Consider the following 9,377-nt stretch of genomic DNA (forward strand, 5'->3'; position numbering starts at 1 on the left):
GTTAAATCTGCGCTGCTCTGTGAGCTTTGAGGTCCGAATTAATCCTGACCTTGACCTCAGTAAGTCTGTTTACCAGATTAAGATTCATTGGAAAGAGAAAACTCGAGTTTTGCGGCTGCTCCGCTCCCTTCGCTTACAGCTGTGCCTTTGGTTCGGGAAGGTCAGTGCACTTAAAATAGATAAGACATTAAATATGTTTATTTTACAGAGTTCATCTTTCAGATGATACCAAATACTGTACATACCCATTCATATCGTCTTGCCGGCCTGACACATTGAGCCGTTTTGTAATTTATGACGGGTATTATAAATCTGCACAAGGATTTGGTTTATGACACTCTGGTAACAGAATGGCCCTCATGAAATATAAGCCTCCTGATTCATGCCAGTCAACATGGCGAGGCAGATGTTCTTGTGGACACAAATATTGGTAATTTAATGCTGAACAATGTGTTTTACTGCAACTAAATTCATTATAGTGATTAAGCTGGAAACATTATTCAGTGGAAACCCTTGAGTAAATAAAGAAATCACATCACGGTGTCTGCGCTTCCTTTAAAAATATAAAATTTATGAATCAGAAATTAAAATTCCAATAACAAATAATTTCTAAATAAAAAAAAGCAAGTTGGACTTAGATATGTTTGATCACATTAAAATCTGTGGCGGCTGGACTATTTAAAATAGACACGTTCAATGTTTTTTTATATCCGGGTATTTCGCGCATGCGCACAGTCCTGGAGCGTATTGGGGCAAAACGACGTTTCTTTTACTAATTATTCAACTGAGAATTTATGAATTTCAAATATTTCACGTTTTTACCTATTTATTTGTATTCTGAAGCTCACTTTTGAGCTTCGGAATACACCAATAGTTGCGCTGCCGCGTTAGAACAGTTCCGTTAACAAAATTAAACCCAGAAATTTAAGTATTATTAATTTACATCATCTTTTAACAGAAGTTCGCAAAAGTTATGCAGCAAAGCTAACTGTAGCTATCTGACCTTCAGATGCCATTACTATGCATTGAGTCATGTCGGTAAACCAAACCGTTCCGATCGGTCACAAAAATGTTTGTAGCGCCCTTATTTCTAATCCAACTTCTATAAAATGTGGTTTAAATTAAAGTAACATTCTGTATTCTACCGAGATATAATTCTATAGATTGTATTTTTTTTTATTCTTTTGGGACTTTTCTGTCAGTCAAATGCAAGAGGCGCGTGTTCTGTGACGAAGCGGTTGATGCTAACGCTAACTTGCTACGAATATACCCTGGCTGGCTAGCTAGCTAGCTGGCTAGCTAGCTTTTTTTCCCGTCTATCATGAGTAAGTAAACTTTACAAAGGCGCATTGGAGCCATTGTAGATGGAAAAAACAAGGAGTAAATTGCTGTCAAAAAAATGTGAAATTTTGAGATTCATTTCAGGAATATATTAGAAAAAAATGACATTCTAAACTCAAAATGTTTCTAGAAAAAAAATCAGAAACTTTGAGATTTATCTCTGAAATTTTTTAGAAAGAACTTGGAAATTTCTGATTTTGAAAAGTTGGAAATTTTAAGATTTTCTGAACTTTCTTGAACAGGTTAGGATTGGTCTATAGGCGATACAAAACATGTTCATCACAATGTTTTGCACAAAATCATTCTTAGATAATGCTGTTAGCCTGCTCAGTTCTGCTTATTTTGAGCTCTTTTCAGAATGAGTTGTTGTAGGGCCTCTTGTCACTTTAAATCCAGATAAGCAGCTGTTGGCCAAGCCACCCAATTCAACTTAGGCCCTGGTGTGAAAATGGCCTTACATCTTGGAAAAGCAGAAGTAGAGCCTCCTGCACAACCAAGAATGGAACAAGTCATTTCTGTATGGTAAGTCAGCAACAAAACATTAAGTCATTTCCAGCAGCCATTGTATTGAGCATACAATACAATGGTTGTATGCGCACTGATCAAACATGGTGGAGCTCAGCTTGGGTTGCTAGGTAACCGGCTGGGGTTGCTAGGTGAGTGTCTGCTGATTTTTAACTTGACATTCGGAAGATGTTTGAAACCATTCATATTCCAGACACCAAAAAACTTTTAACTTCTTGCCAAAAACTGCCTAGGTGGGTTTTTTAAGTGTTTGGGATGCTTTTAGGAGCAATAGAAACCCAAAAGGAAGTACAAAAAAAAAATCACAGAAATTGTTAATTTTTTATAATAGATCTTTAAAAATTCTTAAATTTGACTTGCTGAAACCTGCAGATATTTCGATAGAATGTGATGTTTTCTTGTCATTTCCATTTTCCCATTTTGAACAGCTAATAAGACAACCAATTAGTTATGGCAACAATTTTACTAAGGCTTGATGATGTTGTAAAAAAACAAAAACAATTACTTATTAACCTTATTTAGGATCAGATTGGGTTTTCTAAAAATTTCAGCTGCTCTGTAAATTATTCTCTTTTGTGAGACCTTCAACTCACCTCGAGTTTCCCAATAAAACACCTCCGGTTTGTAAAATGCAGCGCAAACCAGGTAAGCGACACTCTATTAAAATGATCAACAGTCTCTCGTTCCCTCATCAGCTCTCTCGTGGCTTATATAGTACATCCCTGAGTGCCTGGAATGGTGTGAACAACCAGAACCTTTGCAGCCCTACTGGACACTAATGACACCGTGGAGTTTTAATGAGTCCCAACTTTTGTCCCTGATACGTGGAGGTTTGATTCATGAATCTGAGCTGCAGCGAGGAGCAGACATTCCCACATAAAAACGCAGCAAAGCTGTTGTGCTGCCACCGCCGACTGCACACTGTCACCTTCTCTATTTATATCTAAAGAGGAATTCTGGATTCAGAGGCTCAGCTGCCACTTCTATTATTACTATTAGCTAATGCTGTAACAAGTACGGTGCTAAAACCAACTTTATGGCTGCTTTATCCATAACCCTAATTATGCCCACACAGCTGTATAAATCCAATCTGAGAACCTTTTAGCATACTTTGCATGTGTGAAAAACGATATGCAGGTTCAGTTCTGTTTTGGTTTTACAAAAATACTATATGCAGTGTAACTGAATTTTACCTACACTTCAAAAAACACAAATCTAATCAAATATCTTTGGTAGTTTCTCGTGCAAATATCTTAGATGACCCAAAAATTGTACTCAGGTAAGAGTAGAAGCAGTAAAAGTAAAAATTAGGTGTCCAAGAAATTACTCGAGTAAAAAAAAATCTACTAAAGTACAGAGGAACAAACATTGAACAAATATTCGTTTAATATGTAAAAATTACATAATCAGACTTGACTAAAATATAAAGTTACATGAAAATTGCGTGTTTTTTTTAAAGATCAAAATGAAAATCATTAATATAAATGACATAATTGCAAAATAAAATCAGGCTAAAGAAACCTTTTTTAAAATGAAATTATTTCAATGTGAAACCTATGAAAGTTTAGCAAAAATAGCAGGTGTACATCTGTGTGAATTACAACATCATCGGCAGCATTAAGGAATTATTGACTTAAAACTGTTTTTGCTGAAAAGTTACTTGTAAGTTTTGTCTTATTTTCAATTCAGAAATTACACTAGAAACTAGACTAAAAGTACTTGGTAAGATTTGCATTTTTTGTGCAGTGCAGCATTTTCCCTCAAGGTGAGTTCTAGGTGACTGCTATGAGTCTGAGGTTTTTTCCATCTTTGTGAGAACTCATGTCTGGCCTGCGTTACCCATATTGGTCCCCCTCCACTTTGAAACCTGACCATACTGCCTTCGTCTTCACTTTATACTTAATAAAATTAACAGGAGGCTCAAGCTCAGACTATCAATTTAATTTAATTAAACGTTTTTTGCATCAAAATCTTATTGATGATGGTCACTTTAAATGGTTACTTCACAAGTTTGTATATCAGTGCTCTTGAAATAAGGCAATTATCTAAGAAGTAAGTTTTCAGAAAGATATAGGAGCTTGTTTCTGGTCAATAATTGCTTAATATTGATGAAAATGTGCTAGTTCCACTGGCAGATTATTTCATTTAGAACAAGAATTTTTTACCATGTTATAAGTGAAATAATCTGCCACCAAAATTAGCACTTTTCCACCAATATTAGGGAATTATTGAATAAAAACAGGCTCCTATATCTCGCTGAAAAGTTACTTGTAAGTTATTTTTGTCTTAATTCAAGTGTACAAACACGTTAGCACTAAAAACTACACCAAAATATTTGGTAGGATTTTTGTTTTTTTCCAAATTTTTGTACAAATTTTCTATGTGGCGGGTAAAAACCTCTCCACAGTGCAGCAATCTTCAGAAAATATATCAGGCCTATGCATCTTGGAGTGACACCCGTTGCCTCTCACTTTGCCTGTGGTCTGCAAGTCAGCAGAGACAGACTTAGTTGCATCGGATGAGTACAGCCGCGCCGCCGCAGTGCTTAACACTTGTAAAGAGCTGGGAACACTCACAAAGTTCAAAAGTGGAGAGAGGAAGGCGCTGGGTGGCACACGGTGATCCCTCAGCGAGGCTGAAGGGTGTGGCGCGCTAACCCAGCGGGGGGCTGGTGGAGATGGGTGTCCCAGTTCGCGGGGTCTGCAGGAGTTCCTGCGTGCACGGGCTACTCACACTTCAGCGACAGACGGAGGCGGAAGATGGAGGGGAGCACGGCAGAAACCTTATCCTTCTGGGATATTGAGTTAAATGTCACTGCTGTGCCCTGAGGGAGACACTGACAGGCCGAACCCTTTCACGGCCCCCGAAATCTCAGAGGTCACAGCGGCTGTACGACAGCTGGGGGCCCGGAGAACGAGCGGATGAAACGGAGATGGTACGCTGGCGGAGAGCAACAAATATAAACATGTTTCAGTGGGGAAAAGATTCAAACGCTGCACTGCAAAAACACAAAAGATTACCAAGTAATTTCTGTCTAGTTTCTAGTACAAATATCTTACCTTACTTAGAACAATACAAACCTAATTTACAAGTAACTTTTCAGCAAGATGGAGGAGCTTGTTTTCACTCAATAATTCCTTAATATTGATCAAAAAGTTCTAGTTTCACTGGCAGATTATTTTACTTATAGCAAGACATTTTCTTATCTAATAAGTGAGATAATGTGCCAGTGAAACTAGATATTTTCCATCAATATTAAGGAACTATTTACATAAAACAAGCCTTTGATTCTTACAAAAAAAGTTATTTCAATTGTATAATATATTTGCACCAGAAACTAGACCAAAAATACTTGGTAAGATTTTGTTTTGCAGTGAAGCTTTCCTAGAATACAAATCTGTATTCTGTATTTTCAGATATGAGTTTGAGTCACTAAGAATCTCAGTTTACATCTGTAATAATGCAAAAAGCACGTATTTTGTTAATTTTGAAGGTTGGAACTTGAGCCCACTGGTTAAAGTGAAGACAAAGGCAGTATAATCAGGTTTTAAAGTAAAGAGGGATCGTTTTGCTGCTTTGTCAATATGAGTCATCACAAAGATCAAAACACCTCAATTTCTCAGCAGTCACTTAGCGCTCGCCTCGAGGTAAAATGCAGCACTGCAAAAAAAATACAAGTCTTATCAAGTATTTTTTATCTAGTTTTTAGTGAAAATATGTTAGTACATTTGAAATAAGACAAAACTTACAAGTAGCTTTTCAGCAAGATATAGAAGCTTGTTTTCAGTCAATAATTCATAAATATTGATGAAATATGTCTTGTAAGTTCAGTAAGTGTCGAGTACTTTAACAATCAGCTGTAGTTGTTATTACCAACAGTAGAGGAGGATATTTACAGCTCTGAAAACAAACAGTAAATCAGCACACTGAGTTTTTACCAGCTTCCCTCACTGCACCGGTTCCACCACAAGAGGCCAATGTCCTGCTCTGGACCCGGATCGTCTCTGACGCTTTCCCTTCCTCCTAAAAAACAAATAAATAAATAAAACTTGATCCTGGAGGATCTACTCTTCTGTGATGCGATATCTTGGTATTCCCGTCCCCCAGCTATCATTCCTCTGCTGCTCTTTCTTCATATGTCCACTCAGGGTTCATTCACACCAGTCCTGTTTGGTCCGTTTTAATCAAACTCCAGTTCGATTGCCTAAAAAGTCTGATTTGTTTGGAGAGGTGTGAATGCACAACTGAACTCAGATGTGGACCAAAATGCAAATTCTGGTCTACACAACGGAGTATTAGGGCCATTGTAGAAAAAAGTAAATTTTTGCCAAATACTCTATATACGTCGTATATAGTTCATTAGAACTTTACTCGAGTAAAAGTTAGAGGTACAGTGTAGTAAAAATCCAACTGAAAAGTAAAAAAAATTGCTAGAAAAAAAAAATCATGAAGATAAATCTCAGAACATTTCTAGAAAAAAACATGGAAATTTCTGAGTTTCAAAAGTTGACTCTTTTTTTACTTTTGAAACTCAAAAGTTTTTTCTCTGGAATTTATGAGATTAATCTCAAAATTTCTGTGCATTTTTTCTAGCAAATATTTGACTTTTCAAACTCTGAACTTTGCTTTTTTTTTTTTTTTTTTCTTAATAAAATTTCTGAGATTAATCTCAAAATGTTTGGCTGAAACTCACATTTCCTTTTTTGTTTTTCTATTTCCAAAAGCTATAATACAGTCATGTAGGTCTGTGGTTCGGTTGAAACCATGAGCTCTGCTCGTAAAACAGGAAGTGGACTACAGCGCAGGGCATTCTGGGTAAATATACCCAAAACAAGCGAGAGAAATGACTCGTGTTTTTTAAAAAAAATTTTAACCAAGGATAAAAGATAAATCCTACAACTGTAAAACCTGACATCACTCAATTTTTGTTACATTTTGTGGAGAAGGAAGTTGTGCTCATATCTACTTTAGAGGTTTTTGGGTCATTTCCTTCAATGGTTCTTGGCGCAGCGCCCCCACAGGTGAGGAGGGGAATAGGTTTTTCAAAGAGTTGGGATCATTTATTAATCCTTTATGCAGTGGTGGAGAAAGTACTCAAAAAATTTACTTAAGTAAAAGTACAAATACAGAGACAAAAATGTACTCAAGTAAAAGTAAAACTACCACATTAACATTTGTACTTAAGTAAAAGTAAAAAAGTACTGGCTTTTAAAAATACTTAAGTATTAAAAGTAAAAGTACTTGCTGAATGCATTACCTAATCGCTAATATCATTAAGTGAACCAATCATATTTAATTTTAATACATCAGAAATGTGCCATTTTAATGAACAATGCCACAGATAAAGCATGTTGTGTTTACTCTTTGTAACATAATTTAGACTTAGATATGTGATTCTATGCATCATAATTTCAGGGATGGAAATATCTCGTCTCCTGTCCTAACATAGCATAAACTTCACTTTTTTTGCCACTAGTGGCATTTATTTTTAAAGAAATCCAACAGAAAGGGGATGGAAAGAAGGTGGGGGAGGACATGCAACCGAGGGGCCACGTAGCAGAGTTGTAGTCAAGACCACCTACCCAAGACCAAGTCAAGACCAGCACCCCGCGCTACATGACACAAAAAAATTAAGTTTTACCTATCAAAATTGCTTCTCAAATTGATCTGAAAGATCCACGTTCCCATAAAACACCTAGATATTAAATACTTAGAGCTGAAATAAATTTAATCAGTAAAGATCCGTCCAGAAGAATCGGATCGTTCCTGAATGTCTTATTACTATATTGCACTTTGGTACCAGCGTTGTCCCATATTTGCGACACCTCAGTCAACACCTCCACACAATAATTCAGCGCATGAGTCACAACTTTTTTTCATCGCAGATGCAACATGTGTCTCTGTACAGCTAGCTTTGCTAGCATCACGTCCACAGATCTTGCCTTTCTTTAAGCTTTCCTTCGAAGTGACACTAAAAGTTGGACAAAGTCCCCACTGTCTGTGAAAGCAAAGCGCTGCTGATTTTACATGTTGCCATATCTTATGATTAATGCAGCGCTATTATATTACTGACGATCAAACAGACATCTCCTCCCGCTCAGAGGAAACCACTGCGCATGTCTGGAGCTCCGCGTGCGAGTAAAGGGGGAGGCGATGGGTGACAACAGCCACGCAAGTCACGTTATTGCTTGGATTTTACGGCGCCACCTTAAGTCCCTGAACTTCACATTTTAACGGAMAAAAAGMGCAACGMGACTTGGATGTAACRAGTAACGCGACAGTTCTGTAGAAATGTAGTGAAGTAGAAAGTACAGATACTTACTGTAAAATGTAGTGGAGTAAAAGTAGAAAGTATCCATTATTAAATCTACTTAAGTAAAGTACTAATACACGAAAATTGTACTTAAGTACAGTAACGAAGTACCATCCTCCTGGCTCTGATTGGTTGTTTCTAAATAACCAATAAATCTCATCCCAAACTAGTGACAGTTTCAACAAATATGTAAAAAAAAATACTTTTTATAAAAGTTACATACTGCAGCTTTAACAGGTAAGAATGGAACAAGAAAATATACATTCACATATGCAGAAATATTTACAATAAATATACAGTAAAGACATTGAGTCATCCAGTTCATGTTATATAATAATAATAATTGTAAAATGCATTACAGTGTGAAAGAGACCTGCACCAACTGAAAATGTAACAAATGTTTTCAAGTTTATTTGTGTAGCACATTTCAGCAACAAAGCAGTTCAAGGTGCTTTACATCATAAAAACACTAAAATACAAAGTCACAGAACGCAGACTCAACAACTGAAGCATGCATTTTGTCAAGTGCCATCGCGACACATCAGAATGTTGTTGATTAATGGGAGAGCCAATCAACATTTGTCGGTTGGGGACAAATGTTGCAGTTTCAGTCCCCAATCGAATCCTATCTACTGGGTGTGAAAACGCTTTATGTCTCGTCTAACTGGGTGGGCATCTGTGTAAAATTGCAGATGCTTCTAAACATCTTTGCAGAGATTTCAGGGATGAGCAGCTTCACCTGTGCCAACCGTGCCAGCTTGTTCCCTGAGTCAGTCTCCCTCCCAGTTTGGCCATCGTCTTGAGCAGAAACCAGTTGATCCGTCAATCAGTGCCCCCCACAGCCCTCCCTCTGCTCTCCCTCCAGTCCACCCGCCCTTTCATAATCTCCCATCTTTGCTCTCTCACCTTCTCCCTTATTCTTATTCCACTGACCATGCATGTTCCAAAAACAGGTCTCATTTCCATTCGCAACACCTCCTTCTCCTTCCAGCCCCTCTCCTGCATCACCTCCTACTTTCCAAATCCAACTCCATCGTCTCACCTCCTCATTGCTCCACCTCAAACCCCACCCTTCAACCCCCACCGCCACCACCAGCATGTCGGCCTATGCAGGAATTTGGAGTGGGGTGTTCCTCCCATCCCCTAGCCCATTCGGGGTATAAAACCCTCCGTGTGTACGCACCCATTCGCTCTTTCT

Source organism: Poecilia reticulata, linkage group LG19 (assembly GCF_000633615.1).
Source record: "Poecilia reticulata strain Guanapo linkage group LG19, Guppy_female_1.0+MT, whole genome shotgun sequence".
NCBI lineage: Eukaryota > Metazoa > Chordata > Actinopteri > Cyprinodontiformes > Poeciliidae > Poecilia > Poecilia reticulata.